This window comes from Populus nigra, chromosome 9 (genome assembly GCF_951802175.1).
Source record: "Populus nigra chromosome 9, ddPopNigr1.1, whole genome shotgun sequence".
NCBI lineage: Eukaryota > Viridiplantae > Streptophyta > Magnoliopsida > Malpighiales > Salicaceae > Populus > Populus nigra.
The window spans coordinates 12,346,860-12,367,449 of record NC_084860.1 but is presented as its reverse complement, the minus strand read 5'-3'; the positions used below and the strand labels follow the sequence as shown (position 1 = coordinate 12,367,449).

Genomic DNA, 20,590 nt, shown 5'->3' with positions numbered 1-20,590 from the left:
TGGGACAATTGGAAACCTGTTATCTTCTTCCACGTGTATGTGTACGAAAACTGTCTTTAACCAATTTCAAATTTTAATTAAAAAGTATTTTCTTCTTGAATTCGTTTTGAAACATCTTTGAATTTTGAAAAAATTACCCTCACATTACTATAGGTTATTTTTTATCTTATCTTTATTATTTAAGGAATTACAATTTAATTTTTTTATCAAAACAATTTTTAAATTTAAGAAAAAATTAATTTTGAAAAAATTACCCTCACATTACAATTTTTTGTCGATCATTAATTTTGACACAAAGACAAAGAAAAATAATAATAAGGCATAATTAACATATCTCAAGTACTAAAAACTACACCAAAAATATAAATTATATTATAAAAGAAAGAAAAAGAATAGCCCAGAATAATTGCTTCTCTCTCTTAGTCTTGTCACCAAACTGTTTGTTGGTTGAGAAAAGTGGAGAAAACAATAAAAAAATATCTAAGATTTTAATTTGAGATTTAATTAATTTTATTTTAGTTTTTATTTTTAATTATATACAAAGTTGTTTTTTAAATTTTTAATTTCATGTAATTTTATTCTTGTTAAACTCAATTATTAGCTCTAAAATTTAGTGTTATTTTTATTTTGGTTTTTAATTTATGATTTGTTGAATTCTTAATTGATCATCAAACTTTTAATTATCTTTAATTTGGCTCCTGATTTTATCAATTTCGGCCCTTACAATCACGTATATTTTTTTAGTTTGATCCTTGATTTTAGATTTCATCAATCAAGTCCCTAATTTTCCATCAAACTTCAATATTTTATGCAATTAATCCTCTAATTTGACCAAAGTAACTCTTTAAAATTGCAACTCAACCCCCAAACTTTAATTTCTTCCATTTGATACATAAATTAACTTCAAAAATTATTTTTTCTTGCAATTAACTCCTTCTAAAATTCTCATTAAGTCCTTACCTATTCAGATTTATATTTATTTACCCCAAATAAAAATACTTTTACCAATAGAGTCTTTTGTCAATCAGAATTGGGTTGTTAATTTTATATGTTTTGGTCCTCCAACTTTTTTATTTGTCACTTTGGTCCTTCATTTCTTCATGTATATCCTCTTGTTTTTTGGATTTTTTTCTCTTTTCTTTTCTTGATTTTTTTGTAGGGTCAAAAGTGAGTAACAACAAAAACTCTCATCTTAAAAAGTTAAGTTTGTAAAGGATAATGATACGGATCACATTGTTACTAGACCATCTTTAGCATAATAAGTAGCTGGTAAATGTTGAGACACAATATTGTTAAGAAATCTGAACTATGAATGAATATTGAAGGAGTGTTGCATTGTCAATCTTTTAGTTATGGGACTTTTCTATTTTGTTTTTAAGTATGTTTATTAGGATGACATCATATTTTTTTAATGAAACATGCCTATTTTTTCTCTTTGTTATTTTGAAATCAAGAGATATTTTTGTGAAAGCAATACTTGGTATTTTATTGTTGTCCATAATTGGATAAATATAATGGCAAAAAATGATTGAATCCTTAAGTCATGTCACATAAACGCTATTGAATAGCCTTGCTTAAAAAAAAACATTAAATATTAACCCTCGTAACTCTACATGATCTCATTGCTCTGTTTCAAAATGTTATTTCTAGATCGGTTCTATGAAAACTCTTTGCCAATAAAATCTTAAAAAGTTAAACTTGCTTTTTTATTTCAAAAATAACTTGATGTTGGCTTAAAATAGCATTTTGGCATCCTATTCATAGGATGAAAAATGAATTGATCAAGCAATTCTCACTCTAAGGTGACCGAACAATTAAGCCAAAAATACATAAATTAAAAAATATTTATTTACCCTTACACAATGTATCTTGAACCATTTTTAGCTATATAAGATACCATTTTTAGCTATATAAGATACCATTTTTAGCTATATGCATAATAGAATGTAATGGATTTGGTAATTATAGATCCGTGAAATGCATATCTTTACAAATCTAAACTATTACACTAGACGAGGTCCAACTTTATCAGTTTTAACTATTAGCACTGGAAATGAGAAAATATCATCTTTGTTATCTTTTTCACATTCAAAACACAAATATATCCACTGTGGTCCTTATTTGAGCTTGTTATATATATATATATATATATATATATATATATATCCTTACTAGGATCACACCCTAAAATAGGGTTAAATGAAGAATTTATACACACTTTGTTGATTAAAGATTATACACACCTTTTTATGATCTTTAAAAGGACAAGTATATTTAGGTCAATTAAGGAAAATTAAGCTTAAAGAAACTCATTGTGTTGACAATAGTCAAGTGATGATCAGAAGCATTGAATGGTAGGAAAATCCCTAATAAGGATATTGTTGTATGATATGCATAACTAAAGTTGTTTGATCAAAAGTCTTGAATGATAATCTTGTTTGAAATAGTCCATCAAAATAGATAATTTGATAAACTTCTTCTAAAGTTGAGCACCATGACTCAATTAAAAAAAGAACTATGAGTAAGCAATGATATAATGATACCACCTTTAGGATGCATGATTGGATAGGGGTACATAGGTATATACATGATTTTAAAAGGGTTGTTGATCCATTCTAAATGGTCAACAAAACAAAAACTTCCTACCGAGAATAAAAGGGTAATGGTCACTATAAAATCCCAATTTATGTACTTGCATCCGAGCAAGAGATTCAAATATGGAGAATTTAAGTGAACCACTAAATCAAGTGACCAAAAAAGGTTAGGTTACCTTGTAATCAGTTAAAAAAAGATCATTGTCATTAGGAAATATCAGTTTCAAACCTTGCAATCATGAAAAAAAAATTCAACCTTGTTATAAGGAAATGTTAGTTTTAACTCTACAATCAGGAATTTAACCTGCTCATCAAGAAGTTGACCATGTCATCGGGAAATATTGGTTTTGACATCACAATCAAGAAGAAGCTAATTGTGTCATTAGAAAGTTTCATGTTCAACCTTGCAATCAAGAGGTTTCAGACTCAACCATGCAATTAAGACATCTTCATGTCATGAAGAGGCTAACCATGTCATTAAATCCCATGGTCGGGTAAGTCATTTCTAAACATAAGATAGGTCACCTTTGTAAACGACCAAATTTCCAAAATATATTTTAAACAGGGAGGTCGTTTGAAACAATTAGATTATTCTTGAAAAAGCTATAAATTTTTATAATAAGAAGGTTGCTTAGAACAATTGGACCATTCTAGAAAAATCTTTAATTTTTTTTTTATGGCTAGGTTGTTTGGAACAATTAGAGCATTCTCAAAAAATCTTTAAATTTTTTCTGATGGGCATGTCACCCGGAATAATTAGACCATTCTCAAGAAATCTTTAAATATTTTTGACGAGCAAGTCGGATAGAGCTACTAGATCATTTTAAAAAAATCTTTGAATATTTTTTACGAGCAAGTTGCATTGAACAATTAGATCATTTTCAAAGGTTGTTTGGAACAATTAGATCATTCTCAAAAAATCTTTAAATTTTTCTGACGGGCAAGTTACTTGGAATAATTAGCTCATTTTCAAGAAATCTTTGAATATTTTTTACAGGCAAGTTGCATGGAACAATTAGACCATCTTGAAAGGTCGTTTGTAACAATTAGATCATTCTAAAAAAAAATTAAATTTTTCTGATGGGTAGGTCACTTGGAACAATTAGACCATTCTTAAGAAATCTTAGAATATTTTTAAAGCGTAAATTGCATGGAACAATGAGATCATTTTGAAAAAAAAATAGATTTTTCATAAACGGGCTAGTTGCCTTGAACTATTAGACCATTTTGAAAATTTTTCAATTTTTTCACAAACCGGCTTGTTGCCTAAAATAATTAGAGTATTTGAAAAATCTTCAAATTTTTCAAAAACGAGTTGGCCACTAAAACAATTTGATCATTTTTAAACTTTTCACATCTAGGTTAGTCATCTAAACAATTTTCTCGTGATAAGGTTAGTCACGTAGATGACTCGATTTATTTCAAAACATTATTTTCTTTAAAACCTTACTATATAAAATATTTTACAAGATTTTATATCATAAGTATCGTAAAGAGGATATCAATTATGGTAACCAAATTTCTTACCCCAATTTTTTTATATGTTTTTTAAAAAGCATAATTTTTATAACATAAAAAAAGCATAGGGAGTTCATTAATTTTGTCCATGCATGGAACACTAGTGTTGTAGAAGCAAGTATCCCTAAAGATCATCAATTTTAATTCTTTAGCAGAAACCAATCCAGGTGTGAGTCACTTTGAAATGATATAGTAAGAATCTTGCTAGCAAGAATCCCTCCAGATTATCTCCAACCTTTCAAGAGTTGTTCCCTTGCCCACAAATCAAGGACACGTGATTTTTCTTTATATATATATATATATATATATATATATATATAGAGAGAGAGAGAGAGAGAGAGAGAGAGAGAGAGAGTGAGAGAGAGGTAATATTTAAAATTGGGATAACGGTTTTTTAAAATAATAATATTTTAAAACAAATATTTTTGTCATCACTATAACTAAAGTCATAAAAAAAAATTAATTTAAAATAAAAAAATTCAAAAATTTTAAAAAGTAGTTTTTTAAGCATAAAAAAACAAACATATTTATAGTACTTCTATAGTATCTTAAAATAATAAAAAACAAAAAGAAGATGAAATTTCATTTATCATATGTCATAAAACAAAATTAACCTGACAGTTTTTTATTTTAAAATATAATTTATTTTTAAAAAATTCAAATTCTATATTCATTGGCGAGATAAATAAAAAAAATAATGAATTAATAAAAAAAATATTTTATAGTAAATTTAAACTCAAGCCTAAATTAGGACCTAAAACCTATGACTTGAACCCGTGTCAAGCCGAGAAAATACATGGCTTATACTCAAAACTTATTTTTTTAGAGCATTTTCTTTTTAAAAACATTGGTGCCCAAAGAATTTATTTTTAACTTTCAACTTCTCACTATACAAAATATAAGAAAAATCTAAAGTTTTACGACTTGTTTTAATTATTTTAATGTTTATATTAAAATAACTTTTAAGAAAGAATTTAACCCTAAAAGTCCTATTTTTAATTTGATATAATTAAAAATATCCAAAATTAACAACGCTGGATACTCCCGTTTAACTGAAGCCAACACATCCCTCTATGTATCTTGCAATCGAGACACGAGATCGATCTATATCTCTCATAAAAATAAGGGAGAGTGAATACCTTCATGATTACTCAAAGACGAAGTGGTGTGCATGGATGATCATGTGGTAATTTGGAATATTTTGACATGCTTCAGCTTAGTATAAAACTATTATTTTAATTAATTTCATGCATGTATATATCTTCAAGAGAAAGTAGATCTTCTGGTATCTGATCCGTGTCATTAATCAAGTATTAATTATAAGTTTATAAACAAGCTTATAATTAAGCTCCGGGTCACCGAGCAGCATGCAACTTGAATATATGCAGAAGGATAAGTTGTTTGGTGGTAGAAAAACAGAATTATTCTTGCAATCTGCGCCCATCAAAATGCTTTCCTATATATTATTGACGTTGAGAGTTAATGTTCATCGATCACCATGTTTTTAATATCCAAAGGGCCGTTCTCCTTTTGACTTTGAATGGAATGAATTTGCAGCACAAATTGGAGTTTTTGTTCTTTCCTTCATAATTTTCTATGTAATTAATTCCCAGTCGTTTGATCAGTCAGGGCTCAGGAATGGATCTGCAGCCCCAATAAAGAAGAAAAAACGCTGTTCATCAAGGTGGATCGACATGCATGGGAATCCATCAAACATCTGCCGAAAGCGATGAGGATGCTCGATCGTGCATGACCGTCTACAAGAGAAGAAAGTGAAAGATCGAAAGAAATAAAGGTAATTCCACTAGCAATATGTAAACTAGCTGTAACATGCCCGCGAGAGTACATGTTCCCATTTGCATTATTATAGTGCATTGCTGAATGCATGCCACTAAATGTGGGGAATAAAACAACAATACACTTGAGAGAAATATCCAGGTCGGATAGAATTATTTTTTTTACTTAGTAATTTCTTGTCGATTATTTAGACAATGATTCGGTAAGTTTGGACTCTGCCTATGGAATGAATTTTAGGTATTGTTTCCTAAACCACTATGGAATTGTGATACAAGCAGAAAAAAAAAAAAAAAAAACTTTATAGAAGTATTACTACCAAATAATATAAGTATCTAATAAGATATATATATATATATATAATAGTTATCATATATGTGTCTAATAATATAGTTTCTCTACCAAAAGTTGAGATTTCTTCGCTTACTAGACAAAAGATTAACCAAAAATCCTCAGATTCAATTTCAATCCCTTTATTTTCAATTTCTTAAAATTAAAAAAAATTCGAGTAATGTTTTGCACAATTAAACGCTAATCAAATGTGGGGGTATTTTTTGACTTCTCAGGGACCCTAGATTAAGTTTATCGAAGCAAGCTGTCAAGGCTAATTATGAATCAAATCAATTTAAAAGAATAAAAGTGCAAAAAGGAAAAAAATGACTATAATTAAAAAAAATTAAAGAAAGAAAAAGAAGAAGGTATCACCATGCGAGTTTACGGTACTGCCATTGGGTGAGGGTGTGTACTAGAAGAAACAGGTTTTTACCAAGCTCTTTGTTGGGGTTTTTTATTTTATTTTATTTTATTCAATGGTTAATGTTAATTATAGAATATTCTCGAAGTCCAAAATGCAATGTCCTTGGAAACATTCATGCCACTATAGTTTAAATGTATATCTTTTGACAGTCATAGCTTGTTCTGCAATTCTCCTACATATATCTCATTTGTCATGTTACATTAAATTATTTCGAAGAATAACACATACTTTCCGGATTAAACATAAATGGTTTTGGAAAAGAAATTGTCTGGGAAAAAGGTGCATTTGTTTTTGCAAAATTCCAAAGGCACCCTAAACAAGCAAAACTCATCCACCATCCTTTATATAAATCATGCCTCGCCTCAACTCTCATGCTAAGGTGATAAATAGAGTTAGAGTTCTAGAGCATTTCTCACAGAAAAAATTTCTCCGTTATGGCCTGCATGCCTCTGGTTAGTGGATTCATGCCAAAGTCGACCATGGTCCTCCGCATGGCTAGTGCCAGGCTTTGCCTACAGCGGAAAACTCTGATCATGGTGGTCAATCTTCCCATGTATGTTGTGGCTTTTCTTGTCATTAATCTGGTTCATCAACGCCTGAATTTCGTTCCAGTCTTTTGTTTTCTTCTCCTGAATCACTTCTTCTTCTTCTTTATTTTTTGAAGAGAACATTATTGATTTCTTGATCACTCCAGCTGATATCAAAATCATAAATTAACTTATGTGTTAGCATACCAAAAACATGGTTTCTAGGATTCTAGAGAAAGTCTTGAAAGAGTTTAACTGGTAACTTTGATATATAGCGAATTTACTAACAACCAACTTCTTTCTTTTAATTATTATCTTTAGTGATAATCACTTGATTTAGGTATGAAATTAATCTCACTAATTACGTCCATATTATAATCCTTTTCTCCTTGTGCATGATCAAAAGAGCTAGACGTGGAGCTGAGGTCAGTCACGGGGGCGGTGGCAAAATCAATCAAACACGCAAATCCATGGATGCGGTTCGTATGGCAGAGGAGAAGCTCTCTCTTGGCGGCTTCAACAGTGTAAAAGAAAACAAGAAACAAAGCAAGGAAAAAGTAGACGATGGCATCACAGTAAACACCGAAACCAGTGGTTGATGGTTGCAATCAGCAGCAGTAAACACCGAAACCAGCCAGTGTGTTTCTGTTCTGGGTGCTCTGAACTGCCTTCCAAGAAGCAAAATAAGCTAGCTAGCCTCGTAGTGTGAAGATCTTAGAAATAGTAGTACTGTACGCAGTGTTTGTTTATGTTGGTCTGAGAATGACAAGATACGTATGTGGGTTTGGATAGCAAAAGTTATGGCTATGCCGTATGTACGTAGTGCCTAGGCTCTGACGTAAGTGGTACGTAGTTCTCATATGTAGTGAGAGGAAAAATAATACTGCATCTAACTGATGTTCTCTCAATACATGAAAAGGCTCCTCAGATACGAATTTTTTACTTTAGCCGGCAAAATTCAAGTAATTTAAGTGATAAAAATCTGCTTTATACAAGACGGGAACAAAAATTAATAAGCACAAAACGTTGCTGAAATTCTTTGCTCCAGGAACATCCATGGAAGTTTGAGTATTGGCGGCGCTTGTATGATAAATTTATACAAGGAACTAGCAAAAGATCTGCGCGTTGCTGTGAGGCCGATATATATATATATATATATATATATATATATATATATATATATATATATATATATATATATATATTAATTAATTTTTTAATCAATTGTAATTGAAGTTCAAATGAAGCAAAATCAAATACGATAAATTTTGCTTATATAAAGAAAAGGTTAGTAAAATACATGGACTCCGTTTTCTTTAAATAAATAAAAAATATAATTGTTTCAGTCCATACATGCCTAGTCAACACTCCTTTTCTCTTACTTCTTCCTTCTAATACTTTGTTGATTATTTTTAACATCATTTTTTTCCCTAAAAATTAATGGAAATTATCTACAAAGGACTTTTTTCCTTTAGATTAAATATTTATTTAAAATTATGCTACTCTCATTTGAAAATTTTATGAATATCTCGTATAACTTTTTACTTTATAAGCTAAATTTCACTATTTTTTTCTCAGAACACATCAAAAATATCTCAAAAAACTCTTATGAAACCTTGAGATACATTCTAAATACCTAAAAACAAAAAAGAATTGAGAAAACTCAAATATATTTTAATTATCAATCTACTTTTTCCAACCATTTCACATTTAAAAATCATTATAAATCCGATAAGATGAACCAAGAACACCATGGTTAGCATTGGACTTGTTGCCACTTTCTCCCTCCTTTCTCTTTATTCTTCCCTTCTTTTCTTAAAAGTTAGGGAATGAACTAAGATGTAAATGAATTGAGAATCGAACAAAAGAAGGAAGAACTAGAGATAATGGAAGAATCATCAAAAGTTATCGAGAATCGAAAAAAAAAAGAGGAACTAGGGATAATGCAAGAATCATCAAAAGTTATCTCCTAAACGCCTTAAAAAGCTCCCCAACTACAAAAAATTCCACCATGAAAATAGTAAATGAATTGTGGAAATGGCTCTCAATGCTTAATCGAGAGAGGGTACACAGGGTTCTATTTACTTTGTGTATTAAGCAACGTAGTGAGGCTGGAATGAGAATTATTCACTTTTTTAAAGGAGACTCAAGCCTTCTGCATTTACAAATTATAATAATCTAATTATAACTGCTTAAAATAAATAAAATAACTTTGTCCACACATAACAATCTAGGTGTTGACATTAATTAAAATAATTAAAAACTAAACCTCCACACTTTAGTAGATATAACAATTTAATGAATTAATAGTTATATATATATATATATATATATGGCGCTATTCCCACTCCGATTTTTATTATAGAGAATAAAATAACCTTATTTCATTTGTTTCTTCTATTTTATTAAAATCTTAAAAGCAACAAATTTTAAAATATACATTCTTTATTAATAAAAGAATATACTAGAAAAAAAAAGCATCAATGCTTATGACTTTATTTTCTAAAAATACAAGTCACAATTTTTTTATTACAATCTTAATATTGGATTAGTAGATATTACAATTTTTATAAATAAATTACTCAAAATTAATCAAAATGAGAAGAATGCTTTTTTCCCCTAAGTGTGTGTTAACACTAAAAATAAATATTCACTTGTCTACTTCACTACCAAACAAGGAAAGGAATGTTAAAATAGATCATGCATGGTAAAATTGATCTTGTTCAAAAAAAAGTCCAAAATAACTAAGGAAGATAGGAAAGCTATGAGAGCTAGAAGACATGATCAACGAATAAAAAAAAATCAACCATAAAGATAAAAATTCATGTTGTCGCACCCTCCCGAGAGCTCGACGTCGTGGCGACACTTCCTCGTAGCAGGGATTTGATATTGGGGTCTTTCTGTTGTGAAAAAGGGAGTCGCCACCTAGTATTATGGTTACTAGGAAACCTAACTGGTCTTTCAGAGATTCTAAGGCAAGGGACTGGTTGCGTAAAGGGAAGGTTTTAGCACCCCTAGTACGCCCTACCTAAGGTAAGCTGCTTGATGTTTGATTTGCCTTATAACTGTTATGATGTTGATGTTCTCTAATCCTATCAGTTTCCTAGGATAAGTCTGCTCTGATTAACGAAATCTAGGGTGCTTTAAAAACCTATTTTTTGTCTTAGTGTTTTATATTCTCACGGCTCGTAAACCGTGGAGAAAAAAATTGAAATGTCCTCTATTATAATCAAGGCTTCTTTCAAGGATGTGTGCGGATTTATTATTCCTAGAAAATTATTTTGGATATTTACCACTCCGGGTTTCTTTATCCAAATATTAATAGTGAATAATAACAAATTATTCCCAATAATATTTTGAATATTCGTCCTTTAAGGATTTCTTTATCTAAACATTAGTGGTGAATAATAGATGAATTTCCCCCAAAATAAGATTTTTATATTTTTTGGAATATTGGCCAATACCCTTTGGAGTTTTACAAACATATTGTAAAATCCAGAAATGCAAGAAAATTGATTTTTTGTTGTGTTTAAGAAATCCATGCGAAAACACATTTTCAAAACTTCAAATATTTGTTTTAAACAAAACATTAAAAACATGTTAGGGTATCGACTATATGCATGAAAACAAAACATTTTTTTATTTTATATTTTTTTGATGTCTTGACAAAAACCGGATATTTTCATACCGGATTTGTATCTTTAGAATATAAAAATACAAGCAGATATTGATAAACAATGCATCAACAAAAATTTAGAAAATCACCTATTTAAATAATTCTTTTGAAGAAAATTTTCCGAACGGGCCAGACCCGGCCCACAAAAAGACTGGGCCGAAATCAGCCCAACATAAAATGGGCCTACTTTTCTACAAGGCTGGACTCAGCCCAGCCCAAAACCATATGACGGTTATTGTTCACTGTACAGTAACCGGGGTTACTGTTTACCTGCACAGTAACCCGTTAATTAATTAGTCGGTTACTGTGCACACAATAACCGGGTAATTATTTTCTTGCTTGCAGAACGTGTACAGTGCACGTTCTGCATGCAAGACGATGAACAGTAAACAGAGATAAGGGTCAGAGGGCTGACCTGTGGTGGCTCTGAAGGCGGTGCTGTTGGCGGTTGCTGACCGGAGGATGACAGGGCTGGTGGTCGGCCTTTCTTCCTTTCTTCGCTGCTATTTTTTCCTACTATGTTCTCCTCTGCTTCTCTTTTCTTCTTCTGTTTCTCACGGTGCTCTTCCTTTTCACGGTGGTTCTGCTGTTTTTTAGCGGTGCTGGTGGCAATAGAGAGAATGCCCGATGACAGCAGCTGTTTTCTTCTTCTTCTTCCCCGTGCAGAGGCGTTGCTTCTTCTCTTGGTTTCCTTTGTTCCCTCTGTCAAGGTTGTTCTTCCCTCTCTATGGCAACTTCATGGAGGTACAGGTGGTAGGGAATGGCTGTGGTGGGAGTTAGTTTGGTGTGGGAGGCCTTTCCTCCTCTTTTTCTCTGCGTTTTTCTTCAGCCCTGTTCTCCTCTGTTTCCATTTCTTCATTCAGCTTTTTACGGGCTTTTTTTGACTGAGATGGCAATGGCAGCTGGTGGCGGTGGAGAGGAAGTGCTATGTTCCTAGTGGTGTTGCTGCGGCTGGGAAGAAGATGGTGAGCGGTGGCTGAGGGAGCTCGGTAACAGCAGATGTTCTTTCCTCTCTGCAGCGGCTCCCTCCCTTCTGTTTTTTGCTTTCTTTCCTCCATCTCTGGTGTTTCCTTCTGTCAACGGTTCAGGGGAGGTGGGAAGGTGAAGGTAACAAATCAATGGTGTTGGCAGTGTTTGTGCGTTTGTCTTTCCTTCGTGTTCGGTTTCAGAGCTTCCCCGTTTTCTCCCCTTCTTTTTCTATCTCGTTTCCTCCCTTCCTACCCTCTCACAGTGGTTATCTTCATTTCAAACTTCCCTTCCCTTTCAGTTTCAAAAGAGCCCTCTCTCTCGTTCAAACTCCTCCTCTCATTCAAAACTTCCTTTCTCTTCCTTCCATTCCCTCCTTTTTCCTCTTTTTCGTCAAAAAAAAACCACCTTCCCTCTACTGGTTGTTAGGCGCAGTATTTATAGGGCCAATCTATGTTGTTGCGCGTGGGGAGCAGGGGAGCGGCTTGCTGTCGCGCATGGGGAGCAGGGGACGCCGAGTGAGGTCTCCAATGGGCGTGGCTTTGCAGGGCACACCTGCGCTGTTTTCTAGTCATGGGGTTTTGGGTTTTTGCAGCAGCATGCAGGGAGAGAGAGAGAGAGAGGAACAGTGTTTCTTAAAACGACACTGTTTCCTTTCGTTTTTTATTATTATTATTATTATTTATTTATTTATTTGTGGGGACCCAAAAATGAGTTACAACACATGTTATTAACTAGATAACTAGGTCCTACCTTGAATAAGCATATGAAGCATATTACACTAATAGAAATTACAAGTTAGTTAGGAATTATATGATTGTTAAGAAGGAGATATGCTTATAAGGATATGAATTGTTTTGGGATTCATTTTGTAAGCTTCTGATATGCTATGAGTAGTTTGTGTAGAGATAGGAATTGTAGTTATAATAAAATTTCATCTCTATAAAAATATAAGAAAAACCTTTCAACTACAAGAAATGATGGCCAACCCTATTTGCATATTTCTTTGTGAAATTTGCCTTCTTTTCGCAATTTATTTTTTCTTTCTTTTATTTACAATTTATCTTTATTTAATTGATTTCTTGTGCTTTTCTAGTTTTGTTTAGTTGCATATTGTTTCTTTTGAATTTGTTATAATCATGTAGGGTTTCCTACATTATATTTGATTTGCAAGGTTGCTATTTGCCTCTACTTAGGAGTTAATTCTTAATTGTAGTTTATTCTTGTTGAAAGAAAAAAATAGCATAATTGTTTTAGAAAATTATATAACTAATAAATAGATTGACATGCATGCTTGATGATACTTTCTTATATTAACAAATAACATCATTGAATGCTAATAGATTGGCATGACCTATTTGTTAATATAGTAACATATTATTCATCATAGCATTAAAATAAATATGGTAAAAACATTGTCATGATTGATAAACAATCAATATAAGTAACTAACAAAGACCAATTACATGACCATGAAGAATCTAATAACTAATCACCAACTCAAAGGACAATTAAGTAGCCTTAATTAGACGTATCATATGATGGTTCTTTATTGTCTAACTCCTTTGAGAAATAAAGAATTGCAGATATACCAATTCATAATAAGGACAAAATATTTTCACTAGTTTATACTCCTAAATAGCCCATACATTTACTACCATTCCCACATCGTTGTATTCACCAACTATTAGAAGACACAATGATATTCCTACACCATCAACACAACCTTATACAAACCATTTTCAAATGATAGATAGCATAGTCAGATGATTATTACCACATGGTTAAACTTTAGATAGCCACCAATGATTCGTCTTGAATAATTATTTTTTAACTAACAAATGAGCCCATCTAATGCTAATTTAACAATCATTCAACAGGAGATGAAAAACACATCAAACATGACTTGCTATAATGATATTATGGTAGTTAATAAAACCATGCAAGTCATGGTTGACCAGTTCAATCAGATTTAGAATGAGTTGAGACATAATTGATTTCCCACGTAAACTCCTAAGGGGCAGGTACTAAGGTGTCTTCTAATAGAAAACACTTTAATAAGAATGTATAGAAGTTTCCAACCATATCTGGGTACTATATATACGTACAACAAACACAACCACAACCCTAGTAGGATTTGAATATAATTAAAAATGTGGTGCCACCTAATCCATAGGTGTATAGACACCAATATCCTTATTCCTAGACAACCCAACTTGTTCTTAGGTAATATAATGCCCCACATACTACATTCCAGCAAGGAAATATCAATAATCTTATTCCTCAAGAACATGTTATTGACCATCAACTAAGGAAAAAAATAGATAAGATTGAATTACTCCAACGCTTATAAGAGATGAGATTAGATATTAAACATACTATATGGCTTGCATATCATTGTCCATAGGATTGGGTAAGAATTAAGCTTTGTAGTTTTTTTAATTTGCTTTCTATGATGATATCTTGATCACATGACCTAGATCGTGGGTTTAGCAGGTTAGCTCAGGTTAACTCAAGTTGTTTTTAGTTTTTTTTTTAAATTGAGTTTTTTTCACTTTTATCCTTTGATCTTAGGTTGGCTAGGAATTGAGTTTCATATTGTTCTTAGTTTATTTTATAAAGGGTTATCTCATTTTTATGACCTGGGTTGCAAGTTTGGTAGAACGGAATGGAATTAACAACCTTGACTTAAACATATATTCTGTAAAGAACAATATATATGTAGATGAGAAAATCACATTATCTCCTCACTATTGTAATTTTTATAAATAAATAAACAAATAAATCCTAAGATGACAGACTGATTTAGCAAATGGAATGTTACATCCCACACCACGTTGTAGGTTGGATAAGAAAAATTTTAAACGTAAAACAAATATTCAAGTTATGAGAAATTCTTTGACATTATCATTAAACCTGCTTAAAAGGGTTAGACTTGAGACCTTTTAACCTAACTCTTTATCTAGTTTGAGTTTCAAATTAAATTGTGTGAAAGTTGCCATGGCATGACCCAATCGACTTGGTAGGTCTAAAAGTACCTCAAATGACTGCTAAAAATATGATTTAACTTTGAAGAAAAAAAAAATCCAAGATGGCATATTTTCTAAAAATAATATTAAGATGGAAACATATTAGATTGACTCGGGTTTCATGTTTTAACCAGCCAAACCCGCAACTTGGGTCATGGTCTTCACTAGGTTTAATTTATTTATAAAAATATATTTTTTACTCAATTATGTAATAAAAAATAGACATTTGCAAAATTGAGCATCAACCCAATATTAGAATATTTATTTGAAATCGTTATAACCCTAGAGAAAGCAAACTAAAACAAATTATAAAGACCAATTTAAAATCAACCCAATGTTAAACGATGAATTAAAAAAAAAACAAAACCAATAAAAAATTCAATAATAATCCAATGTTGAAGGATGAACTTGGAAGAAAAAAAATCAAATAATGAAAAAAAGGTCACGCACGCAGACTTGGGGCAGGCCCACCGAGCCTTGGAAATATATTGTTTTTTTTTTTGTCTTTCTTAAGAGGTGAACGACATGTTGTTCATTGCTTAAAAAAAACAAATACAATAAGCAAGGCATCCAACCACCACTATAGTGGTTAGAAAATCATAGGGTGGAGGGTATTTTGCCAGAAAAATCATTTTTCAACCCATTTTCACTCAAAACCACCTAATAACACCTTTAAAACCCAAAAAATAAAATACTTTAACGGCCTAAAAAACAACAAAAAGACATTGCAAAAATACAAATTCAAATCGAGAAAAAAATCCCTCCCTCAATGTCGATCTATTTTTTCATGCAAGATCAAGGCTGAAAACCACCATCAAACTCTTCTTGTTGGATGGAACACGTTGGCACCAAGAATGGTGAGTTACATTGCTGAAAAGTAAAGAAACTAATGACTCTCTCTCTCTCTCTCTTTGTTGTTTTCAGGTGAATTTGTTTCTCCTCTCTTAAACTTATCGACTTCAATGTAAAGAAAAATATAATTTTGAACCAAAATCAAAATTACAAAAACTATAACTAGAGGAAGAAAACGGAAAGTATATAAGGGGAAAAAAGAACTATTCCCTTGAATTTTAGATTATTCATAAGGTTTCTCCTTGTTTTATAGTTTGGTCTCTTTTTTTTTTTTAATTTCATCGCTACATAACAAACTTTGAAAAATTGATCATGAAATTAGGCATTGAATACTAAAATTGAAAAAAAAAAAAGTTTGACAATGAAAATAAAAAAATAAAACTATTGTTGAATGCTATAGTGATTTCCCTAGGCATTTTAGTTTCTGTCACAAAGTTACTTTCCATGTTGTGGTGCGAGTCGAACCAAAATTCTTTTGAAAGTAAAAAAAAAGTGTCTGAGCCATATAAAACTTTTTGGTATTGTTATTAAACTCAATTTATTAAGTCAAACTTGAAAATCCTAACCCGCCACCTCGCCTCACCTAGCCCTATTTTCAAATTAAATCGTATAGGAGTTGCCCTAACACGACTCAGCTGACTTGACAAATCCAAATGACAAAAAAAAAAAGACTAGATGCATGAATCCAAATGCAACTTGAACTACCGGTAAAAAAGGTAGTTTGAATTTAAATAAAAATAAATGACATCTTTAAAAAAAATATTAAGACGATGACGTATTGGATTAACCCAGATCAACAGAGGTTAACTCGTCAAATCTGTGATTTGGGTTATTAACTCCATTAGGTTTAATAATATTTTTTTATTTTATTATATGATTAAAAAACAAAGGATCAATTCAAAATCAATCAAATATTAAAGGATAAAATTAAAAAAAATCAATAAAAAATTAATTTTGAATGATGAAATAAAAAAAATAGTCCAAGTGCACGAGTCTAGGTGGCCTAGCTCACCTAAGCTTTAAAAATAACCCAGGCTCATAGGCCTAGGACAATCTCACTTGCTTGGGTCTTTTTTTTTTCTTTTTAAAGAGATAAACTTATTTTTTTTCTTGTTGTTTTCAAGCGACTCCGCTCATCTTTCTTAAACTTAAGAATTGAAATGTAAAGAACATGAATTTTTGGATTGAAATAACAAAAACTATAGGGATTGTCATGGAAGAAAAAGAAAATTCTAAGAGCAAAAAAAAAAAGATGTCGTACGTTATGACATGCCTAGTTTCCACGTGATGTTAGAATTAGAAAATAAGTAGATAAAAACTTTTTTAAATAGTTTTTATTATTTATGGGATGATAGTTATATTAGATTCAAGCTTTTTAGATATGATAAATATGTTAGATTTGATAAATAACAAATAAATAAGATAATTATGTACTTTAATTGTTAGAAGAGATAAAAGAAAGAAAAAAACAAACAATCGATTATCGGCGGTAATCCAATTATTATTTGTCTATATGCGCTATATCAAGCAGAAAAGGGTACGATTGCGTACCTAATGAGAAGATGAATGACCAGATTTGACTACTGAAAAGGGTCACACGGACCTCCTTAATGACATGGACACTACCGATTTGTTAGGGAAAAAAAGAGTAAAAAAAACATCTTACAAAAAGATGAGAAAATAAAAATAAAATTACTATTATAATTTATAATAAAAAAATAATCTATAGTGATTTTTCATACTATTTAACTTTTATTATAATAATAAAACGGGAATATTTTTTTTAAAGTTATCTTGGGTATGAAATCGACAGAGCACAAGTAAAAACATAAACACAACATAAAGGGAAAAAGTTTCACTCAAAGATGCATGATCACTCCATACAAGCTACGTTAATGTATATATTCAATCCATCTGATAAAGCCGTCCCAAAATAGCTTCATGAAAGATTAAAACGCCTTAATTTTAACTATCAAATAGGTAACTCATTGATAAGATTTGAAGATCAAAAGGTTTACATTCCTTGTCATTTCAAGTTTGAACTCTATAGTTGCTAATATAATAATCACTAATGGCCTACATGATTGTTAATTTTAATATCCATAAAATTAATTAAAATACATGAAAGTTGATCCAAACACGTACAATAATAATAATAATAATAATAATAAAAACACCTTAATTTCGGTCACAATCATGCATTTAAGTATATTATAGGACAAATCCCATTAACTAGATTCGGTCGGGTGGCCTGTTTGCACTGTTAAATATTCTCCATGAAATTTTATTTTATTTTCATGTACCAATTTTTTTATTTTAAAAAAAAACTATCACAACCCTAAAAAGAGCACAAGTTGTCGCTTTATTCTTTCATTAAAAAAATAAATAAGTGGGTTGAACCTGTTTACCACTTTGTTTTTTTGGTTCTTATGCCCTTTCCTGAAGAAAGAATTTGACTCTTCGTTCTGCCATTCTTGACGAGTTACCTTCTATTTTGGGAAAAACAACTATACTAGTCCAGGTAAGAGGTGGAGGTGGGACTGCTTTACAGGTTTTTTTTTTTATGATTATTTTTTTAAAATAATTTTTACTAAGAAATATATTAAAATAATATTTTTTTATTTTTAAATTTTTTTTACAACAACACATTAAAATGATCAAAAAAAATATTAATTTAAGATAAAATAAATAAAAAATATTAAATTTTTTCTAAAACACTTTTAAAACACAAAAAACAAACAAGAGATTTTAGAAAATTCTCGAATAATTTTATTAAACTTAAAAATATAATCGTTTTGAATTGTTTTTTTTATCAAGATGAATCTTCTTATTAAAGTATTTTTGTTTATCTTATTTAGCACAATGTTTTTAATTGGAATAATTGTTTTAGTTAAAAAATATTTTAAGATTGTTAAAGCAAATTAAACAAAAAATATCAAAATTGTATATTTATATTTTATGTGTGATATAGAGCTAAAAAATTATAAATATAATAAAATCATATTCAAAACCTACTTAAAAATCTTAAGAATAAAACAACATACTTTCATGAACAAATTATTATTCATATGATTATTTTAATAATTTAAAAAATATATAATAACATTTAAAAAGCACATCTTCATGTAATCTTCAAGAGGATGAGAGTGAAATTTCAAAGATTGCCTTCAGACAAAGATATTTCGTGTCTTGTCTTGAAAACCCTGTGAGCAGCCTGCAGACACTGTTAGGGCAAGTGGAAGAAGCTCTTGCTGTGTCTAGCATGCTGTTGATCTTCATTTCTGGAATTCCATGGTTCTTCTTCACCTGATGGTGTAGCATTGACTGTTAGAACTATAATTAATTTGAAATTTACAAAATAGATTTAAACTTCATGAAGAATATATTATATATATGATTTGTGAGGCAAAGTTGTGGCTATTTAAAACAAAATTCATGCAATCTGATAGAGCTGTTGATTTATTTTCTGTCATATTTTACTATCACCCAAGTCTTTGGAGTTATGCTGTACCGCAAAAAAAATTTCTAATCGTCTCAGATCGATGAAGACCAAGAAGGGTTTCAATGGCGTGATTAGAAGTGTCACAGCAGTTATTTTCTAAAGTTTTTTTATTTGAAAATAATATTAAATATATTAAAATAATATTTTTTTATTTTTTAAAAATTATTTTTGATATTAACGTATTAAAATGATCTAAAAATATCAAAAAAACTTTTCAAATTAAAGTTATAAAATAACTAAAAAAAACTTATATTAATATTAATGGTTTTTAGTTAAAATATTGTAGATGTAACTACTGCTATTACATTATGAAATAAACAATACTTTAAATAAAGTATTTTTTATTGTTCCATTAAACTATCTGCAATTCCATCATGCACGAAATTCATCCGACAAGGACTACAGTTTTCATGGCTTTCAAAGTGTGCAACAATATCAAGTAAAATATCATCAGGAACAAAATTGAGATTGCAATCAAATTCTGTAAATGCTACGTCATCATGTGATCTCCTTCTAATGTAATTATATAATGTCATTGAGTAATATTAAACACTAGTTTTTTTTAATAAAACACAATATCTAAGAAAATTTGTTGAATTTTTTTATTTTATTGGGTCGGACCCTGTTCAATGCATTTAGGTTTGGGCCGGACCAGGTCCGCCCATAAACAGTGGAGACACTCTCCACTGTTCGCTTTGCAAAACAGTGGAGATCGTCTCCATGCAGCAAAAAAAAAAGGAAGAAGAAGAAGAAGAAAAAGAAAGGAAAGAGCAGACTACCCTGCACGGCGATTTTGAAAAGTTTACTGAAGCAAAATGATGATGACCAGCTAGTAATAAAATATGCACTGTCGGTGAAGAGGAGAAGAAAACACGCCCTGAAAAGCAAATTCAAATTGCTTTTCAAGAAACTAGGTCCTAGCCTCAATTTTAGGTGAAACCCACAACAATAAAAATGGAATTAATGTCTAACCAAATATTTATAAATGATGTTTTATTATAAACACAGCCGCAACCACGGCACCACACAAACTAAAATTGAAATGCAGGGAGTGCCTTTAATTGTTGGCTTGTGGATTTGATGATCTGAGTCTGTTGGTTTGCAGCTCTATGATTCCGAATCTATAAGAAGAAACTATGTATTATGCTATTGGTCTTGCACAAAGCTACAAACATTATATCTCTATTTTTATTTTCATTTGGTCAAAATAAATAATAGTGTTTTCCTATGTTTTATTTCATTAATTTAGTTCAAAGAAAATTAATTAACATTATATTTAGAGTTTGTTTGGTATTGCGGTAGCAGTTATTTTTTAAAGTATTTTTTACTTGAAAATATATTAAAATAATATTTTTTTATTTTTTAAAATTTATTT

At 30.5% G+C, this 20,590-nt stretch overlaps 1 long non-coding RNA gene across 1 annotated transcript; it reads left to right on the top strand.

The window, feature by feature from the left end:
• The first annotated feature begins 6,893 nt into the window (after positions 1-6,893).
• LOC133703954 (uncharacterized) lies at positions 6,894-8,108 on the top strand. The gene is made up of 2 exons (XR_009843959.1): positions 6,894-7,216; positions 7,597-8,108. It is a non-coding gene; the product is annotated as an uncharacterized LOC133703954 (long non-coding RNA).
• The last annotated feature ends 12,482 nt before the right edge of the window (positions 8,109-20,590 follow it).